Source organism: Coturnix japonica, chromosome 13, assembly GCF_054131305.1.
Source record: "Coturnix japonica strain WE chromosome 13, WE-NBRP24, whole genome shotgun sequence".
Lineage (NCBI taxonomy): Eukaryota > Metazoa > Chordata > Aves > Galliformes > Phasianidae > Coturnix > Coturnix japonica.
In genome coordinates this window covers 9,420,158-9,439,106 of record NC_140675.1, presented here as the reverse complement: position 1 = coordinate 9,439,106, position 18,949 = coordinate 9,420,158, and the positions used below count along the sequence as shown (strand labels likewise).

At 44.6% G+C, this 18,949-nt stretch overlaps 1 long non-coding RNA gene across 1 annotated transcript in view; it reads left to right on the top strand.

Annotated features, from left to right (window-relative positions):
- The window catches only part of LOC107320795 (uncharacterized), a 167,893-nt gene that overhangs the window by 112,897 nt on the left and 36,047 nt on the right, over positions 1 to 18,949 (top strand). The window contains exons 2-6 of the long non-coding RNA XR_014933774.1: positions 2,330 to 2,441; positions 11,305 to 11,580; positions 12,843 to 12,957; positions 13,970 to 16,438; positions 16,676 to 16,779. This is a non-coding gene — a long non-coding RNA (uncharacterized LOC107320795). The remainder of the gene's footprint in view (positions 1 to 2,329; positions 2,442 to 11,304; positions 11,581 to 12,842; positions 12,958 to 13,969; positions 16,439 to 16,675; positions 16,780 to 18,949) is intronic.

Sequence of the window (18,949 nt, the reverse complement as noted above, 5' to 3'; positions counted from 1 at the left end):
TTAAGCCCTGATTCAAAGAACAACTGCCCCAAGCGCTCACCTTTCAGCTGTGCTTTCAGCTGCTCACGTGGCACCTTCTGATCTGCTGGAAGGTGAGTATATGGGGCAGTTCTTCCTTCAGTCAGGGCTGTCTGTCTGGCAGCTTGTGTTGGCAGTAATATAACAAAGTTGCACATAATTTTAGGAAAGAAAAAAAAAAAAAAAAAAAAAAAAAAGCAAATAATAACTTACTATGTTCCATAGCTTCTATTGATTATTTCTGGGCTTGAAAACAAGCCACAAGGAGTTAATGCAGTTGCTGCAGGGATGACTGCACTGTCTGAGTTCCATGGCTCCACTGAGCTGTGACCCAGCTGACTCACCCTATCTGGGAAACGGAGTTTGTGTTCTTACTGCCTCCCAGCATGGCTTATCTGTTGGTGCACAGCCCCTGAGTTGCCCGGGGAGTCCCCTTCTGCCTCCTGATCCTGGTAGAGGGCACATCTGGGCCTTTCTTTTCCCTCTATCCTGACCCAGGGAGCAGCCCTGGATCCATGAGGGCACCTGTGGGCACAAACGTTCAGATGGGGAAGTAGGAGAGCAAAAGCCATTAAGAAGGGAGAAAAGGAAACAAATACTGTTTTAGTGTTCTTCAATCCCTGCAGCAGGCTGGCAGGGGTTGGGGATGTGCTCCCTTGGGAAAGCACAAGCTCTGCCCCCCTGCATGAGGGTGCAGGGGGACAGGGAGCCCCAGGACATGGAAAGAGAGATACAGACAGCAGAACTGAGGCAGGAGGCATAAAGAGGGAGGAATGACCAGGAGCCAGAGGTCCAGAGACATCCATCTTCCCTGTGCAAGTTAGTGAGGATCTGATAACACATAAGGTAGTTTAAAGCAATGTCTTTGGGCTCTGCTCTGTGTCCTCTACTGGGTATATGAAGGACCTGCAAGCCTGCAGTTCACGTTTGGGGTTGTCAGCCAAAGGAACTTGCACTCCCCATTCATTACTGAGCTGCTGGGATGCCACCAAGCATTGCTGCTCGCTGAGCTGCTCCTGCTGTCAGCTCTGAGAGCTACGGGATGGTGTGAGGGGAGAGCTGCCCGTCTGCCCAGACCCCATCCCACCTGCACTGCTGTCCCAAGCAGCTGATGGACAGCTTGCTCTGCCTAAGCAGCGTTTGGGTTTGGAGAGTTTACTGGTTTGGCTCGTTGGTTTTCTGCTGCATTGTGCCTTTCTGAATATAGGTGTGGGGCTGGCAACAGGCTGAAGAGGGCTGAGGAGCTTTCTAACAAACTCCGTATGGGGTTGGGATTGTAAACGTATTTCTCTCTTGCATTGTCGCAATGGCTTGTTTTTGCCTGCTTTTTGGGAAGCAGCGGGAGCTTTCTTTTCCCCAATTATGTGAATAATTAGATTTATTTCAGTATTTACAAGAGATTGCTAAACACTTTGGTTTCAAAAAAGCTGGGAAGTCAGCTCCCTCGGGGGTGATGCAGTGAGTGGGTGGAGGAGGCCACAGCAAGGCATGTCTCTGCCTCTGTGGGGGAGTTAATAGTACCAGGGTGGCCCCCATTGCTGCCCCATGGTCTGAGGTGTTTGCAGAAGGGAGCAAGTTTCTCAATTATCCTTTAACAATGGAATGTGTTCTGCCCATGGCTCAGCTGCATGGGGGAGGTGCTGGCAGGGCAGGACTGGGCTGGCGCCTTCCAGAAACAGGGCCTTCATCTTTCACCCCTCAGTTAGAGACAGCTGTGAGGTGAGATATAAGTCAGTGACCATTTGTAAATGATTTCTGTGGATGTTACCATGTATTTATTCACTGCATGCTTTCTCTTGGTTGGAAAGTTCTGAATTCTTTGTGCTGTGGTGTACAGCTCCTCAAACTGCTAAGTGAGGTTGTGCTTACAGGGTGCATCGATGGAACATGACTTAGAGGGCATCATTTTAAAGAGCCTGTATTCACCTCTCTCTTGGTAGAGAGGCAACAAGTGGTCCTTCCATCAGAACAGGTCTGTCCCTCCCCAGCCTGACAGCATCCACTGCAGTCATCTCTTGCAGAAAGGCAGAAGTTGGACATCTTCTTGGAGATATCTTGGGCTTTCCAGGCCAAAGCTCTTTGGCTCCTTTCAACAGGCAATGGAAGAAAATTGTGAGCTCCTTAGGGCTGGGACTTCTTTTGTTACTTTTCTGCTGCTGAGCACAGCAAGGCCTCAGTCTTGGGAATGAGACCTTACCCAAATAATTGAAGGATTGCAGGGCTGCTAGACATGAGTTGGTGGAGTCATAAATGAGGGCATGCTGATGTGGCTGCACCACTCCTTATCATGTTTTCTCTTACCCATCACCAGGACCCCCCATGGCAGAGGCTCCCTTGCTCCCTTGGCTGGGATGAAGCGCCATGGCCCCAGGCATATGGAGCACACTGAGACAAACTGAGCAGCCTTTTGGAAATGTCTTGAGGTAAGCTTGCAAAATGATCAACACTTGGAAAAGAAAGCCAAGTATTTTCATCACTCTCTTCTTTTTTCCTCTGAAATTCCCCATTTTTAAATCTGTCCATGCTATTTTTTTTCTTCTTTTTTATTTATTTAAGAGAATCAAACAAACCAAAACTGTTTCATCTTGGGGCTGAGCAAGACCTCTTTGATTGGCCCCAAATGATCATGTTTTGTTGCTCAGCATTTAATTTTCCTGAGACCAGCTGTACAATCACTTGGCATCAGTCAAAAAATGTTTTCAATTCCTCGCCCATTTGTGGTCTGATAGATCCTCCCTGCTTTCCTGCCGGTTTGGGCTGTCGCACTGTGGGACCCCCATGTTCTCAGGGCTTGTGCCTTTGAGGCAACTGCTGCTCCAGGAATAGAGAAGCCAACACGTCCAGATGCCCAAGCCAGTGTCTCCCTGCATTGTCTGATCCAGACTCCCAATTTAATCTGTATTTATTCTTTATGCCATTCCTAGTAGCCCACCATCTAGCATCAAGGAATTCTCTCCACTCATACAATGAGGACATTTCTCTTCTGGCTGTCACAGGATGTAGTAACATTTGCTTTTTAAAAAAAAAAAAATCTATTTCTGAGGAGGAATTTGTCCCATTGTTGTTTAGAATAGTAGTAGTAATAGCAATGCTGAAAACTGAAATTAATAACCAGATAGAGCCAGGGCTAGGGGCGAGAAAATTGCTGCAACTGCTGGGAGCTGCAGAGTAGCTGTGCCCCAGCTGGTTTCTGCCCTGCTTAGCAGATGTCTGGAAAGCCACTGCTGCTGTTCCAGAGGACCAGAGAGATGGAGCTAAGGGGCCCCAACAGCTGCTGGAATTCTCCATAGCAATGTATGTTTTCCCATCCTACAGATAAGAAACAAGACAGACAATCAGTACTTTTCTTTATTTGTATAGCAAACTCCAGGTTGTATACTGCAGAAGAAAGAATTAATTTATAATACCCCATCCAAAGCTGTGTTCTTGACACAGGAGAAGTCAATATTCACACATCTCAGTGCAGAACCTGATTGGAGATGGAGAACGTTGTCCTGCCAAGCAGTGGGGTGAGAGAGAAGGGAGCTGAGCAATTGAGTGCAGTGTGACTCTGTGTGTGATTCATGAGGCATTTTTTTCCACTGACACAGCAAAGCCTCAGTAGTTGTCAGGCATGGGCAGGGCAAGCAGCTGATCTCTGAATGTTGGGAGTAGTTCTAAGTGTGTGGGATCTCCCATATGTGGGCTATATTTGCAGAGCAGCACAAGTGCTGAGAGCTCCTGGGAGTTCGTGTGGATCATTTCCAGCCGGAGGGACTTGCAAGTTCAAATATATGTGGGTAGGATGAGAAGTCATAGGCTCAAATTGCCTCTCAGGAAATTCAGTTTAAGCATAAGAAAATACTTTCTAATAGTGAGAACAGCATAATATTCATAGAAGCTGCAGTGGAGGGCTGTGCACGTAGCATCACTGGGATTGTTAAGAGCAGGTTAGAAAAACATCTGTTAGGAAGGATGTAGGCTGTGGATGATCCTGACCTGGGGAAGTAATATGAATTGAACAACCTCCCAAGTTCCCCTTCAGGCCAATTTTCTTTGCTTCTGCAATGTTGCATAGCAGTAGTTAGCAGATAAATTACAGTACAGTGATTCCAATGATTTCTTCTCCCCAAAGTAGATGTTGAAAGTTTTCTCTTCAGTGTAGCATGAAGACGTGTTTCAGTCAGCAAACATGCAGCTCTGAATTAATACCTCAGGATTATTATATAGGGAAGAAAAAGGGAAAAAAGAAAGGAACGCTTTATTTTCATAATAAGGAAGTGAATTTTTGAGAGGAAAAAAGAAATAAATACCCCCCCTCTCCACCCCTAGAAAAAAAAGATGCATCAACTCAAGGATGTTCACTGCTAAATAATGAAATGTAGAGTAAAGCAAAAGTTCCTATCTTTGGGGAGAAAATAGAGGAAAGGAAAGGAGTCAGTGCACAGATATCAGTAGAACAAAACCCTGAAAGAGAAAGAATTCCTAAATAAATTAAATTATACATCTAACGAGCACAAACAGCCTTCTGCTTTCAAAGGAGATTTAACCCAATTCTTCAAAGAAACAAAACCCAGCAGTAATTAGTAAGTGCTTTTATCTCTTCTGGATTAGAGTATCCCATAAAGCTGAATTCCTAGAGGTGATGTTTCTCCTCCCCAGAATATCAGTCCTTAGAAGATGTTGCACAGTTGTTCTGCTCCAGCCCAGTTGGGTGCTGAAGAAGTTGGACTGCCTGGGTTGCACTTATTTTGCTCATCGGAAAGTCAGCTGTGTTGAGACCCCAGATAGAAAGATTAGGAAAACCTCAGGAGACTAGGACTTGCCCTTTGATGTTCCTGTGAGTTACGAATTGGGCTGTGAATTCCTGCTGGTCTCCAATGTGCTGAAACAGCTTGTACCCAGGATGCATCTGCGGCACGTGGAGCAGCACTGGTGCCTGGTGTGCATGCATGGCGAGGTTGGGAAAGCCCAGCCAAGGCTGGGAGAGTGTGGGCTGATGTGACCCCATCACTTCAGCCAGAGGGGTGAGCACAGGGAAATGAAGCATCGCAAAACATGTTGGAGAGGAAAAATACAACCTGGATATTGTTTCTAAACTACAAAGGGGAAAATGAAGATCAATTCACATGCTGCTGCCTTTGACTTTTCAGCCAGCAGATGTGATACCAGCAGCTCCAAATCTGCACGCTGAGCCAAGTTGGTGTTAGGAACCAGGCACTTCTTCTGGATGTGAGTGTGCCATCAGTCACTTCGCCGCAGCAGATGCAAAACTCCTGCTTTCTGTGTATCCCAGGGTGTGTTTCCAGAGCAAGGCAGCTCACAGCCACAGAAGTTTTGGTTTTCATGTGATGCTGACCGATGAGCCTGATGCAACCATTGTTAGGGATCATTCCCTGCCCTGGGATACATGAGGAAGCAGCAGGACAGCTGCAGTGCTTGGTCCAGCAATTGCATTGTCTGGTTCAGAGGGGATGTCCCAAGGGCCTACAGCTCTTTTTTATTTGTTTGTGATTTCTTTTTTTTCCTCTAAGCACTGCAATATATTTATCAGACCAAAGAGTGAATGCAGTAAGTAAAGCAGTTCTCAGCAATGCCTCAGACATGCAGGCAGATTGTTGAGGTTTCATGTTCAGCTGCCTTAGCAATTTTGATGATGTTTCAAAATTAAAACTAGAGAGCCTAAAAAGACATCCCCTAAAGCCTTCCTTTCTTCTCTGGCCAACTGCAGCAGGCAGAGCTGGATGCATCCTGCAGAGATTGCCACACTCCCAGCCCTGCCTGCAGCCATCCCACTGCCAGGCTCAGACCCAATGTCCCACTGGGTGGCCAATGGCCCCAGCACGGCCAGGCCAGCAGTCAGACTGGAGGCTGCGTGGCTTTGCTGTGCTCCTACACTCACTGTCTCAGCTGCAGAAGGTGGCATTTCTGCCTCTGCTGCAGCCTTAGATAATGCTCTGTGCCTGCTGTCACTGCTCTCCCATAATTACCAGAAACGTTGCTTTAAGAAGTTACAACTTCCTGGAATGATGTGAAAAATGAACCGTTTAGAGCACCAGTGAGTAATAGGTAATTGCAGGCTGGAGCATCTTTAAACACTTTCAGCCTTAAGTACATTTTTGAAGAGCATTGCTCATTATTACCTTGCAGATCTTGATGGAGTTGCACAATCCCTGTAGCCTAGATTACAAATGAGAAAAGAACTTTGTACGCAGGGGGACTGCTTGGCAATTATGGAACAGCCAGTCCCGAAGGGGACAGAAGTTTCATCTCCTGCTCTGCTGCAGGCTGCCATACCACTGCAGAGACAGTGCAGGGATGTGTGTGTGCAGTGCTGCAGAGGTCCCTTAAAATCCAGGTCCTGTAAAGTCTGATCCCTTAGGCACATAATGTGTCTTGAGTGATCCAGGAGAAGCTCCGTGCAGGCTAAGAGTGATGTGTCTGTGTCAGCAGTAAAGCTTAAGCCTTAGCTTGGTTGCTGCCAGGAGAAAGGTGCCAAACTTCTGGGACCATTTCTGGTCTCAGAAGTATAATCCCAGATCTATAAAATGAATATAATCATCTTCTCATGTGCACAAAGAAATGCATTGATATGAGGAGCTCAGCTATAGCTCTCATGCGATGTATATGTACAGATGTTTAATAGGGACATTTTCTTGAGCAGGGCTTGGGCACACTGTGCCTGGGCAATGCCCAGTGGAGAACCCAGCACTGGTGGCCAAACTTTCCTTGCAGGAGGCAGCTGGCAGCCAGCAACATGCCTTGTCTTCCCATGGCAGCTCTCGATGTCTAAAACTTCTGACGCTGCATTATTAGCCTGGTTTATGCCATTCATCTGCGAATGCCCTGAATCCATTAGCAGTATGTTGATGAGAACTTTTTCTCCCACTTATTTCCAAGTGCATCTTCCCATTGTGTGCTCACACCATTTCTTGCCAATAGAAGGAGTCCTCCATTTTCTTGCTGTAATGTAAATTTGAAGGGGAAGCACTGCTCTGCTGTGCTGGCTCCAGAGTATCTGGCCCTGTATGCTACCTATTCCAGGCACTACGGTCTGCACCACACTGTTTCGGGAGCCAATGAAAGGACAGCAGCCCAGGAATAGGAAGGATTACATGCTTTTATATCTGACTTGTATCCCCAGAGCAAGGAAGGACAGTGTTGAAAGGACTGCCTGTACCATCCAGACCCTGACCATGTATATGATTGGCATTTGCAGTAGTAATGAGACATTTCAGTTGCAATGAGCTCTTTACTGTTTTTATTGCTATTGTATTTTGTGTTTTCCACAAATCATGCAAGGAACTACTTTTTATTTCCCTTTTCTACTGTGGAAAGTCTCAGGGTAATCCCAGTGTCTGCGTAACAGAGAGGAATTAACCCCTACGGAGACAAAGCAGGGAAAGCTGCTCAGAACTGGCCACAGGGGAAGAAGAGAGGATTGAGTTGTGCCTGGAAGCTAATTCAGTAAGGAGATCCCACGATGCTGTGAGATCTGGAGACAACGTGTTTTTATGGATGCATCTCCCACTCAGGAACGTCTGTGCAAAATTAGTCTGTTCCTAAGGGGAAGCTTGGCATATATATTAAGTTCTTTGTTGACAGTTTCTTCCAAATATTGATTTGGATCAGTTTGTTTCTCTGTCATTTTGCACTATTTTGCTTTAATCAGTTTTGGATGTGATAAAGTTAAAAAAGCTTTGGCTTTGACTCAGTGCTGAAGTTCCCAGTATTACTCAGCTGGTCTGATCCATGATCCTCCAGAGCCTTGCCTTATTTGAGATCCAGATATGTGTGCAGTAGGGCAGCCCCTGGGGACAGCTTGTGTTGGGTTCCATTGACCCTGCTGGCTTGCATTACTTTGGCCAAGTTCCATTCAAGCTCTTGCTTTGGCTGCTTGCTGTTACCTATCCCAGCTGGCTCAGCAGACACTCTCAGCTTTTGCTTTCTCAGTAAACAGTCAGTACTTGGGAAAGCAATCCTCTGCCATCCTTCAGGCTCCATAATGGGGCTTAGTGAGGGGGTTATTAGAGTTCGGGTAGTATGGTCAGGTTGAGGTTGGACTTGATGATCTTTAAGTTCTTCTCCAACCTGAGCAATTCTATGATTCTGTGGTCAAAAGGGGCAGCTCCACCACAACCCTGTGGATGTTCCCAGACACATCGGAGTGCAAATAAGACATCACTGCAAATCAGCCGCTGGAAAATCACTTAGCTTTGACACATTGCTGTGTAACCAGACCCATTTCTACTGGGGTAGAGTAGCGGTTAGGTTGTGTAGTTATTGAAGTGGTTGTGTTTCGAGTTCATACCAAATGATACAAATCCACTGATCTCATTAACAAGGGATATCATGTAGGTGTGCATCCTTTTGGATGTTACAGGAAACTGCAGCAGCCTGCTTTAACCTAGGCAGGTGGGTGAGAAGAGTCCAATATGGGGATGACTATCTGGTAGGCTAGATTCTGTGTCAAAGTAACAGACATGTTTTTGGCCACTAGTAAGGAGAAAGACTCTTTAGTGCCTCTTTTCTGACTTCAGAGAACTTAGCCCAGTGTTAGGGCTGGCCTGGTTTTGATGCTCTGTAGACATTTTGGTGGCATCTGGCAGTAGCAGCAGCAGCTGTTGCAGAGACGATAAAGAAGAAAGACAAAAAAATTATAAATGGTGACAGAGTGTGTTCAAAGACTGTGTTACAAATGTATGTGGAAGGAAATTTTGGATACAAAGCCTCTGTGCCTTTCAGACAAACCTGCTGCTGCCTTATTCAGATAGCTCACCAAGGGCACAGGGGAAAGGAGTGTATGTTTGCAGAGATAGAATTGCATGCTGTGTCTCCTTCAGGAACTGAGAAGCTGTTGAAGTGAACCCAGAGTCTTTTTTCCCAGCACCTTAGAAATTTCTCTGTGTTGTCATTCTTTTGTGAGCTGCTGCACTGGTACTTTGTTATAATGTCTTATGGAGTGAGATGGGAGAATTAGCAAGAGTTTTGCTTCTGGCAAGATCGTCTAGGCTATCTGCCATTGGCTGAGCGTAGAAAGTGGCTCCTCTGCAGATGTCTGAGAGCTCTGGGGTTTGAGATAAACCTCAGTGGGTTTCAGGTGAGAAGCAAACCAGCAGGTGCTGCTGGGGGTTGGCTCCATTCTCAGGAAGCTGCAGTAGAGGAGAGGGGGGCATGCTGGTGTCTATTAGACTTCATGCAAGTTCCACACAACCAAAACCCCACGAGAGTGCTCCCAGATAGCTCTCTACGAGGCCCTCCTCCCCATGGCAGCTATGAGCTTCATAAAGGAGCTTGTGCCTTCCAGCTGCTCTCAGCATCCTCCTTTTCTCCCCGAGGCTGCTATCCCTTGGTGGGCTCCCATCTGCTCATTAGCACATTGCAAGCCAGTGCTGGATTTATGCTCAACACCAGTGGCTCTATGCTATGTTTGTGTGTCTTATCTCTCACTAGAGGATGATGTATTAAGCTATAATACACAAAATACTTAGTGAAAAATACCTGCACTGTTACTTCTCAAGAACAGGCGTACCCAGTGTTTGATCCCAGCTGGAATCCAGAGGGATGGGAGTTAAAAAGTCAGACACATTGTTTTGCAAACCACAACCACAGGGGTTGGTAAAAGGCAGGACAATGCAGGAAACCAGTACGGAGACAAAAATAGACAGTATGAAACCAAACCATGGTGGCAGATACTTGTTAATTCTTCCTTTCCAGTGCTCCTATGTGTATAGTAATTACCATCCAGAGTTATCCAGTCCCTGGGGTTCAGTATGTCTTACCTGAAATCTCCGGTGTCACCCAGGACTCACGGCTGATGTGGGGGTTAAACAGGCAGGGTGGGCAGCATATAAAATAGTCATGAATTCCAATAACTTGATGACAGCTGAATGTTATTTTTAGAATGTGACTGACAGGAGTTGGATGAGCGGTGCTGTGTCCAGTTAGCTCTGATGGGCCCAGTAAAACAGCACTGAAGACAGTGACAAAACGATGTCATTGCTGAGTGAGGACAATATTCTGGTCCTGCATGGCATTTCTGACATGCAGCGATCCGAGTGCCATCTTTTGCTCACTTTTTTTATGGCTCATTTCTCTATTCTCAGCTGTTCTCGCCTGTGAGTTCATGACAGAAGGAGGATAAAATGTCAGCCCAGGATACCTCTGTGATAGACCCTATCATACTTTTTCTATTGAAAGAATGAAAGCATTTAATAGAACAGAGGGATTAATCAGTGACTGCAATGTGATATCCTGAGAACAAGGCTCAGTGCTGATATTGGTGTCAGTGGGAACTGATTCTAAACACCCATCGTGAAGATGAGGGCAAACAACTGAAGCTGACAAGAATAACTGTATTTTTGCAGTCAGAGCATCCTGTGCTTCTGTATTGTTTGTTTTCTTACCTTTCTTTGTCAGTGAGGGAATGTTTGGGGATTTTTATTCTATTCTTCTGAATCCCAGTTGTGATTCTGCTGTCGAAACACTTTGGATTTGGGGTGGTAAAAAATTGCTGTGCCCTAGCACTTATTGGACTTGACCTGACCGGAAAGCAAACGGGATCCTGGGCTCCATCAGGAGAGGGGTGGTCAGCAGGGATAGGGAGGTGATTGTCCCTCTCTACTCTGCTCTTGTGAGGCCCCATCTGGAGTACTGTGTCCAGGTGTGGAGCCCTCAGTACAAAAAAGATATGGAGATTTTGGAAAGGGTCCAGAGGAGGGCCACAAAGATGATCAGGGGGCTGGAGCACCTCCCCTATGAGGACAGGCTGAGGGAGTTGGGTTTGTTTAGCCTGGAGAAGAGAAGGTTGCGAGGTGACCTCATTGCAGCCTTTCAGTACCTGAAGGGAACTTACTCCCAGGAGGGGAGTAAACTCTTCGAAAGGGCTGATAATAGCAGGACTAGGGGAAATGGTTTTAAGTTGAAGGAGGGAAGATTTAGGTTGGATGTTAGGGGAAAGTTCTTTACTAGAAGGGTGGTTAGGTCCTGGAACAGGCTGCCCAGTGAGGTTGTGGATGCCCCATCCTTGGAGGTGTTCAAGACCAGGTTGGACAGGGCCCTGGGCAACCTGATCTAGTAAATGTGTATGTTTGGTGGCCCTGCTAGGCAGGGGGGTTGGAACTACATGATCCTTGAGGTCCCTTCCAACCCGGGTAATTCTGTGATCTGATAGCCTACTGTTCCATGGAAGGTGGTTTACAGCTTTCATTCATGGCCCAGCCTGGCCTCATTATTGCAGTTCTGAGGGAAGCAGCAGCATAGCTGGGGTCCTTAGTTTACATTTTTTGCTTGCTTTCTTTTCTATAGATGGTTGGCAATGGAGAGAGATTGCAGTGCAAGCACTTTTCTGGATTACTCTGTCACCAACGTCAAATCAAAGCATCAAGGATATAAATCTTCAGTAAACATCTGGCCTCACTTCAGCCAGGTTATGCAATGCCTCAAGTACATTCAGCAGCAGATTATGCTGCGTTCTCCATTTGTACAATGCAAGCTAATGTGAATATCAAGTTACATCAGTGATCTAGACAAGTGCTTTGGAAATAAAGACAGCAACCCAAACTGGGAAGTTCGGCCTTTCAGGTAAGATTAAACTTTAAGTTCAAGGCTGCCAGCTGTCCTGCATTCAAAGGGTTATGGGAATGACTCACATTCTGGGGCTAGAAACTTCAAATCTCTTACCAGGAAAGCACTGCAAACAGAGCCTGTGGGTGTTCATATGGAACTGCAGCACAATAACACAGCAATGCTCTGGCTGTGCCAGGATGCAGAAATTTGGATTCCTCTAGCCTTTTCTTAGATATTTTTTCAGATAAACAACATATCTTTCTCCCATTTGGAATCACATTGATGAGCTTCACTTGTCAAAGCTGGAGCTCAAGGTACACCACGGGGCTCAGAAGAAGGAAAAACAGAAGAAAAACCTTCAGGGAAAAAAAGGAAAGAGATAAGCAGTAGCATTTCAGTCAAGAACTGAGGCTGAATTTGTTTTTCATGGTAATGGATTTGTTCAAAGAGAATATATTTAATCTATAGATCCAACCTGGGATTACATGGAAAGGTCACTCAACTCTGCTCATCCTCCCAGTCTCTCATTTCTGTTTGACATCAGCAAAGCCTGAATTTTAATATTTATTATATTTAGGGCAGATGAGCCACCCAGTCAGAATCAAGGATTAGGAATTCATTTTGTAAAGCATTATATAAAAACACGACAAAATTTGACCCTGGTTCTAACTCTCTTAGTCCACTCAAGTCTAATTGTAAAAGCAGGATCAAAACCTAAAGGGAAGCAGATGTAATTGGCGCTAGTAGATGTTTTTGCTTTTGCCTTTTCCCTTGCCAAAGAGCTTCTGTGCACAGAAGCAGTGAGGTAGTAGGGGGCTGCTTTGTGCATTCTGATAGTTCCTACCAAACAAGATTACTCAGGAGCAATAAAAATGACCCCAGCTGTTGTCTGCTGGTAGAAACCTTTTTTAAACAGAACAAGGACAGAAAGTTATTCAATAATTACAAAGAAGGAAGGGCACGTGGCTTGAAGTGACTGGCTAGTAATCAATTCCTGCTGTGAGCATTTTTGTCCTGACCATATGATATGTGAAGAAAAATGAGAAGCATGCATAAAGAAATCAGCATAGCCTCATAAATGGAAAACTGGAAAGTTCATTCAAAGATGAATAACATAGCCAGCATGGCATGAAATCCCATTGTTTTAATACAGTATCTACTTTAATTGTATCAACTGTTTAAAACAATTAAGAATGTGGGGATAATAATTTTTCCTTTCATTGTAGTGCTTTTCGTGTGTATTTTGAAAACATTTCTTATCTGGTTTGCTTCTACAGCTCCAACTTAAAGGTCACCATGTTCGATCAAGATATCGTCTCGTGACAGCATTGCTGGTGTTCTCAGCAGTACTTGGGCACAGTGGCTGATCTTTCATCAAAAACTGTTAAGGAAGTAAGTGGTGCGTATACATAACCCAGAAATAATGGATATTCCTTTTGAATTTTAATTTAGAACTAATTAGCCTATCTTTTTTTTTTTTTTTTTTTTTTTCACATATGCGTTTTGAACGTAAGGAATGGCTTTGGCCTTTGGAATAGATTTTATCACTGGGTTTCAGGAAATGAAAGGCCTCTCTAAACCTCAGAAAAAGAGGGTGCGTGAGCACAACCACTGCAACAAATGAAGTCGTGACTATAAAATTCAGTCACGTGGAGAATGACAATTGGCTGGAACATCTCCGAAATGCTCAAGAGCCCAAACTGCCCACTGATAGTTGCATGCATGAGAAGGCGTGGGATTCAACCCACAGAAATCAAATAGAAAAATACTGAAACGTTTGGGATGTGGAAACAAATCACCCTGAGAGGGGAGGAAGGCAGCATTCATTGTCCTGGGCAGCTGTCCCACCGGCTGACCCATGGCATGCACTTTGCAGGACTGCAGAAGAACTTTGGCATGGGGTCATCTGTAGAAATATTAACAGAAATTGTCAGCACTGTTTCCAGTCGTGAAACTTGTTTTTTTTTCCTTCCTTTCATTCACTTGAGGCAGAATTATCTCTGCTTATAGCCAGTTCTTTCCTTCTGATATCAACAGCACGGTCTGCAGGAAGGAACAGGGCTGGGAAGGTGGAGATGGCAGTGTCCATGGGCATACTGCATTTCTCTTAGCTTTAAAGAGGCAAAGTGGAGAGGAAATCCTACACAGACCTGAAACAGTTACCAAAGTAATCCTATGGAAACTCTGCCATCATTACAGATTCCCTTTGGGCCTAACCTTTGAAGAATAGATGGAGGTGCTGAGTAAAAGCTCTGAAAATCTTGATTCAGGTCCCAGTGCCACCAAAGGCTCTGTGATTATGGGGCAAAAAATCTCAGCCTCTCTCAGTTCAGTTCTCCATGCACAACCACACAGAACTCTGGTGTAGGAGTGACCTCCTGTGATGTTATTTGTTTATCTTAAGGGAAGCCAACCCGTGATTGAGTCCCCAGATGACAGCAGTGTGAAATGAGCTGACCTGCTCCATTCTCATGCAGCTTTCTCCAAAACATCACACACGCTGTGGTGAGCATCCTTGCTGTTAAGTCATTTTGAGCATTTTACTTTTTATCAGAGGGTGTTCTTTTCTTTGAGATGAAGCCATCTGCTCAATATTTAATAGTATTTTATAATCCCCCGTTTTCTCCCTAGAAAAGCCCTCAATATGAGTCATAATATAAACACAATTTGTAAATGAAACGTAGGCCTGGATCAGCACCCTTCTCTTTGCTGCGGGGAAGCATAATCACTGAGAAATGTTCTCCTAATTGTTAGGAGGACAGGGAATTGTTTCATTTAAGTGAAATGTGTTGTTAAGTTGTCTGATGATGGGAGTTGACTCTGAGGTTTCTGTACTTGTGGCAAACTGTCAATATTCCTAAAGCATCTTGCAGTCACCAGTTTCAGAGGACAGGTTATTTGCAAAATAGCTTCCCCATTATAATCCAGTGACACACAAATCTGCTCCCTCCATTCCAGCACTGGCCTTTCCAAATCCAAAGTTAAATGGCTTCTGCTCCAAGAGCCAAATCGTCGCTGAAACTGCTGTGCTTCAGACAGATCTGCTGTTACTGAGAAAATAGGGCTCCTACATCTTTGTACTGAATAATTTCCCAGGGTCCTATCTTCAGTGTGTGGTAATCCAGTGTATGGCAATACTAGGGTGTCATAACTTCTGAATAGTCTAATAGATGTGTAATCTCAGTTAGTGGAAATCCAGATGCTCACAGACTTACTTGGGCAGAACAGTAATTTGCTGTAAAAAAGCCCCCTAAATTCAATAGGAGAGTGTATGCAGGTATTGTTTAGTGTGTGTAAAAGTATTCAGACCTCATTAGCTAATACCGGTGCCTCCAGCAAAGTTACTTCTTGATTCCTACTACAGAAAAACTTTGCCTCTTTTCTGGTGGGGAGAATGATTTTTCTTTGTGTAATAGTAAAATATGAAATTATATTTATGCATACACTTGAGGTCTTACCCCATCGTCATGAAGTCCTGCATGTTCAAGGGATGCTATTGACATACACAGAATTCTCCAAGTACCCACACTTGCAGTGAGCCCCTCGGTACGCACAGAACCCCTCTTGTCCTCTTTGTGAACTGTTGGTCAATTTTTGCCTTGGATAATTTCCAATAGGCAAGAAAACTGAGTGAAGTAGATATGTTCCTTAATAAAACCACCTTTGCTTAGACTGTGCTTACCAGTTCCCATCTCCCCCAGCACAGTGGAAATTGTTTCTTCTGCCCATGCTCTCACCAGCTTACTTTCGATCTTCCTTAATTGCTTTTCCAGGGGCAGTGACAAGCATTTACCTCAGCAGGTGAAGATTACCCTTCCCTCTGTTGTTTCCCTTACCCTCAACACAGGAGCTGCTAACCTGAGTTACTTTCCTCTAGCATCACTATTATGCTGCACAACAAAGATGTCATGTTTAAACGTTATCACAAGAAACATCCTTGGCCGAGCAAAGAGGCTTTTCAACACGTATCTGCAAACCATCTTCAACAGGACCTTTCGCTGACCTGTGACAAGCAAGTGTGCATCTTGCCTATCGCATAATGGGACTTGCAGCTGCCCACGGTGCAATGCTTCAGGGTCACCTTGACTTACTGAGGTCACTTCCCAGGCATTATGCTTTTTGATAAGCAAGGCCACAACCTTGGACAGCAGCCCCACAGTTTGTACTTGTGCATGCTCAGTTCTCACACAGATAAAATAGCCTGTGATGAATTCCACTGTAAGAGCAGTAAAGAGAAGCAGTGTGAATAGGGTTTGGAGAAGCAGAGGAAGTAAATCTGGAGAGTGCTTGAAACAGCCTGTTAAGAAAATGCAGAGTAATGTGCAGCTCCTTGTCCTCATCCACAAAGAGCACTCTGCAGGCAAAAAACACCAAGCAGGTCAGGTGCCAAAGGCTGCTCTGCTCTCTGTATTCAATTAGCCAGATGCAGCAAAATAATGAACTCTATTCATCGAGTGCAAGTCTCTCTTATCACTTGTTTGACTTGATGTCATAGAATCACCATAGATAAAGAAGGTGCAAATAGTAGCTCATTGTACCAAAACCTCAAAATAATATGCTACTAATGAAGGCAATGTTAGTCATGTAAACATACACTGTTTACAACCCACTGAAAGAAGCTAGATAGAAATCTTACTCCACTTGAATTTGCCTGCAGATGTAGTGGAAATGCTGTTACAATCTGAAGCAGTGATGGAGCACCTGGTGGGAAGGCAGGACCAGCCCAGGGGAGCTCAGATGCATGCAATACAATGCACTGGGTGACCAGAAGGGTGGAACCAGGATGCACCCCTTCCCAGCCTTCATTGTAGGGTTGGCAGTGGAGGCAAGGGGATATCACTGAAGATCCCTGCATCCCTGAGGCCTTCTGAAGGTAAGCAGCTTTCCTTCATTTCTGTGCCCACAGCTGTTGCATTTGAGCAAATCCTCACTTGCTGCAGCCTGGGATCTTGCCGCTCTGCTGTCATTGCTGTACTTTCCATTGTGTTAAGATTTTACCCTTACTCACTAGATCATACTTACACTTGTTTGAACTGTCTCTTACTTGGAACTAGATAATCTTTTATTTTTTTAAGGTCCTTTCTAACTGTTCTATGATTCTGTTTCCTAGGATAAAGTTCCTCTGCCATAGCCTCAGACTGAAGCTGTATGGGTATAGTCCTGCGCTAGTTTTCATTCAGAAAAAGCTGAACAGTTCAGGATTGTTGAAGCCCAGTAAGTTGAAGCAGTGGTAGTTTTCACCACCCAGCACTTGCATGATGTTCATAAATGTAAATGGAGATTTTTATGTTACTTTCAGATAGAGAACTACATCAACTATGTCTGACTGCCATCATTTTTTCCTTCTTAGGGAAATAACCAAGTTTTGCCTAACCTGTAGTGATGGAAAGAAATAACGTTATTTAACACCTCAACATATCAATTTCCTGTTTAGTTTGATGGGCTGACTATGATTTACAGGGTTTCATTATGAGACTCAATTAAATATAGAATTTATAATATTCATGCAGTTTCTGTGCCAAATATACACAGTGCTGATACAGCAGGGATCTCAAAATATCAACCACCTGCTTGGAAGGAACAGAATTACGAATGCATCTCCTTAAACAATAATTCATCATACTCAGAAGTCTAAAGTTAAGCTACTCCAGAGCCAACACAGCTGCTTTATCTTATTGAAGGGGGTACTGCTGACTTACAGTGCTGGTTATCGTTCTTGTAATTCTTGACTAAGAATGCAGTCAAGGATTTGGAGGCCTGGGAAGCAGCACTGAGGGTGGCATGAAGGATCCTGGCTTTTGGATGGAAACCCAGAACTGTGAACTGCATGTCCGCACTGCTCATGCAGTGCACCAGGAAACCAAATCAGTCATGTTAGGGAACGGTAGGTAAAACCTTTGTGTACCTCACAGAGAGCTGAAGGGCAATAACCTCTCCCTCTCCTCAAGGATCTTCATCCTCAAACCCCTCCAAAAGATAAAGGTTATAGGAGAGACTTCCCTAAGCGAGCTCGGATGCATTAGTAGCTCACAAGTCAGAATGCACCTTTTTCACTAGGGAAGGATGCTTTACATGTTAATAGCAAAAATGAGATTTTGGAATGTGAGTGGGATTTGGGAGGATAAGAAATAGTGCTGCAGTATGATAGTGGCTTTAAGTCCATTTTTGCTGCAAGGAGTCAGAACCCTGCTGTGCTGCTTTCAGACAGGTGTTAGTCTAATTGGTCCTTTAGAACTTACATTTTACAGCTTCCCATAGCAGCCAGGTTCACTGATTAAGTATTCTTCATTAGGAAGCTTTTCCAGTCTCTAATTTAAACCTTTGCTTCATGTGCAGCCAGGCACTTTCCTCCTCCCTTTGGTGACCAGGACAGTATTTCAGAAGTACCTTCTCTGCAAATGTTTTGAGTGTCAGGACAATGTCACCACATTATTTTGAAGCTCTACACATTCATCACTTCCCTATTCCTTATAGAAGTGAAAAATGATTTCCTTCTTTATAATGCCTGCTGCTCTCTTGGAGTTAGGGATGCCTCAGCCCTTCCTGTTCTTTTCTCACCAACTCAACACGTTTTGTGGTGTCTGCTCTGTGAAGTGGCCATTGGAAGCTCTTAGTCAGCAGAGAGGCTGTCACGCTGTTAATGAATCTTGCTAAACAATTTAGACATCCTGTGATAAAAACCACCAGAGGAATTTCAAGCAGTCAGAGTACAAGCAATTCTAACACCGCAAATTCAAGCTGTTGGGAAATATCAATACTATCAGTAGTATCCTTGCTTTAAGACAACTGCTTATAGACAAATCAGCTATTTATCTCTGGCAGGCTTGCATTATTGCTCTTTCCAAGGCTGTCTGTTGGGAGCACGTTCCTGACCCAGCGCTCTTCCAGCGTTGGGATGGATGTGCTGGTGCGGCTCAGGAGGATGTGGGCACCTCTGTGCGGCCGACTGCCAGCTCACACCTAAACAGCCAAATAGCTCAGGAGTGTTTGTTTTAAAGAAAATCTGCACTTTTGAGAAGGCTGGGACTGCCCTCTTATCATCAGGAAATAAACCTTAGGGCTTTAACAAATCAGGGCAAGGGAGAGTGTTTTCATCTGAACTAATGTTGCCTGAAGCATAAAAATAGACCAAGGGCTGTTTTCAGACATAACAACAGGCTCAGGATAGTGTGAAAACACAGCAAGAAGACTTAAGAATTTGAGATTACAAGCCAGTTTGCTTATCTCATCCAAAAACATAATCAGCATTTTCATCTCATTGACCATCTCTTACCTTTTGTTCCCAAACAGCATTGCTGGCTTGGTTCTGGGATGGCTCTTCAGCATCAGCAATGTCTGCCTCCCCCATTTGACAGAAGCTCCATTTTGGTGATGCAGAAAATTA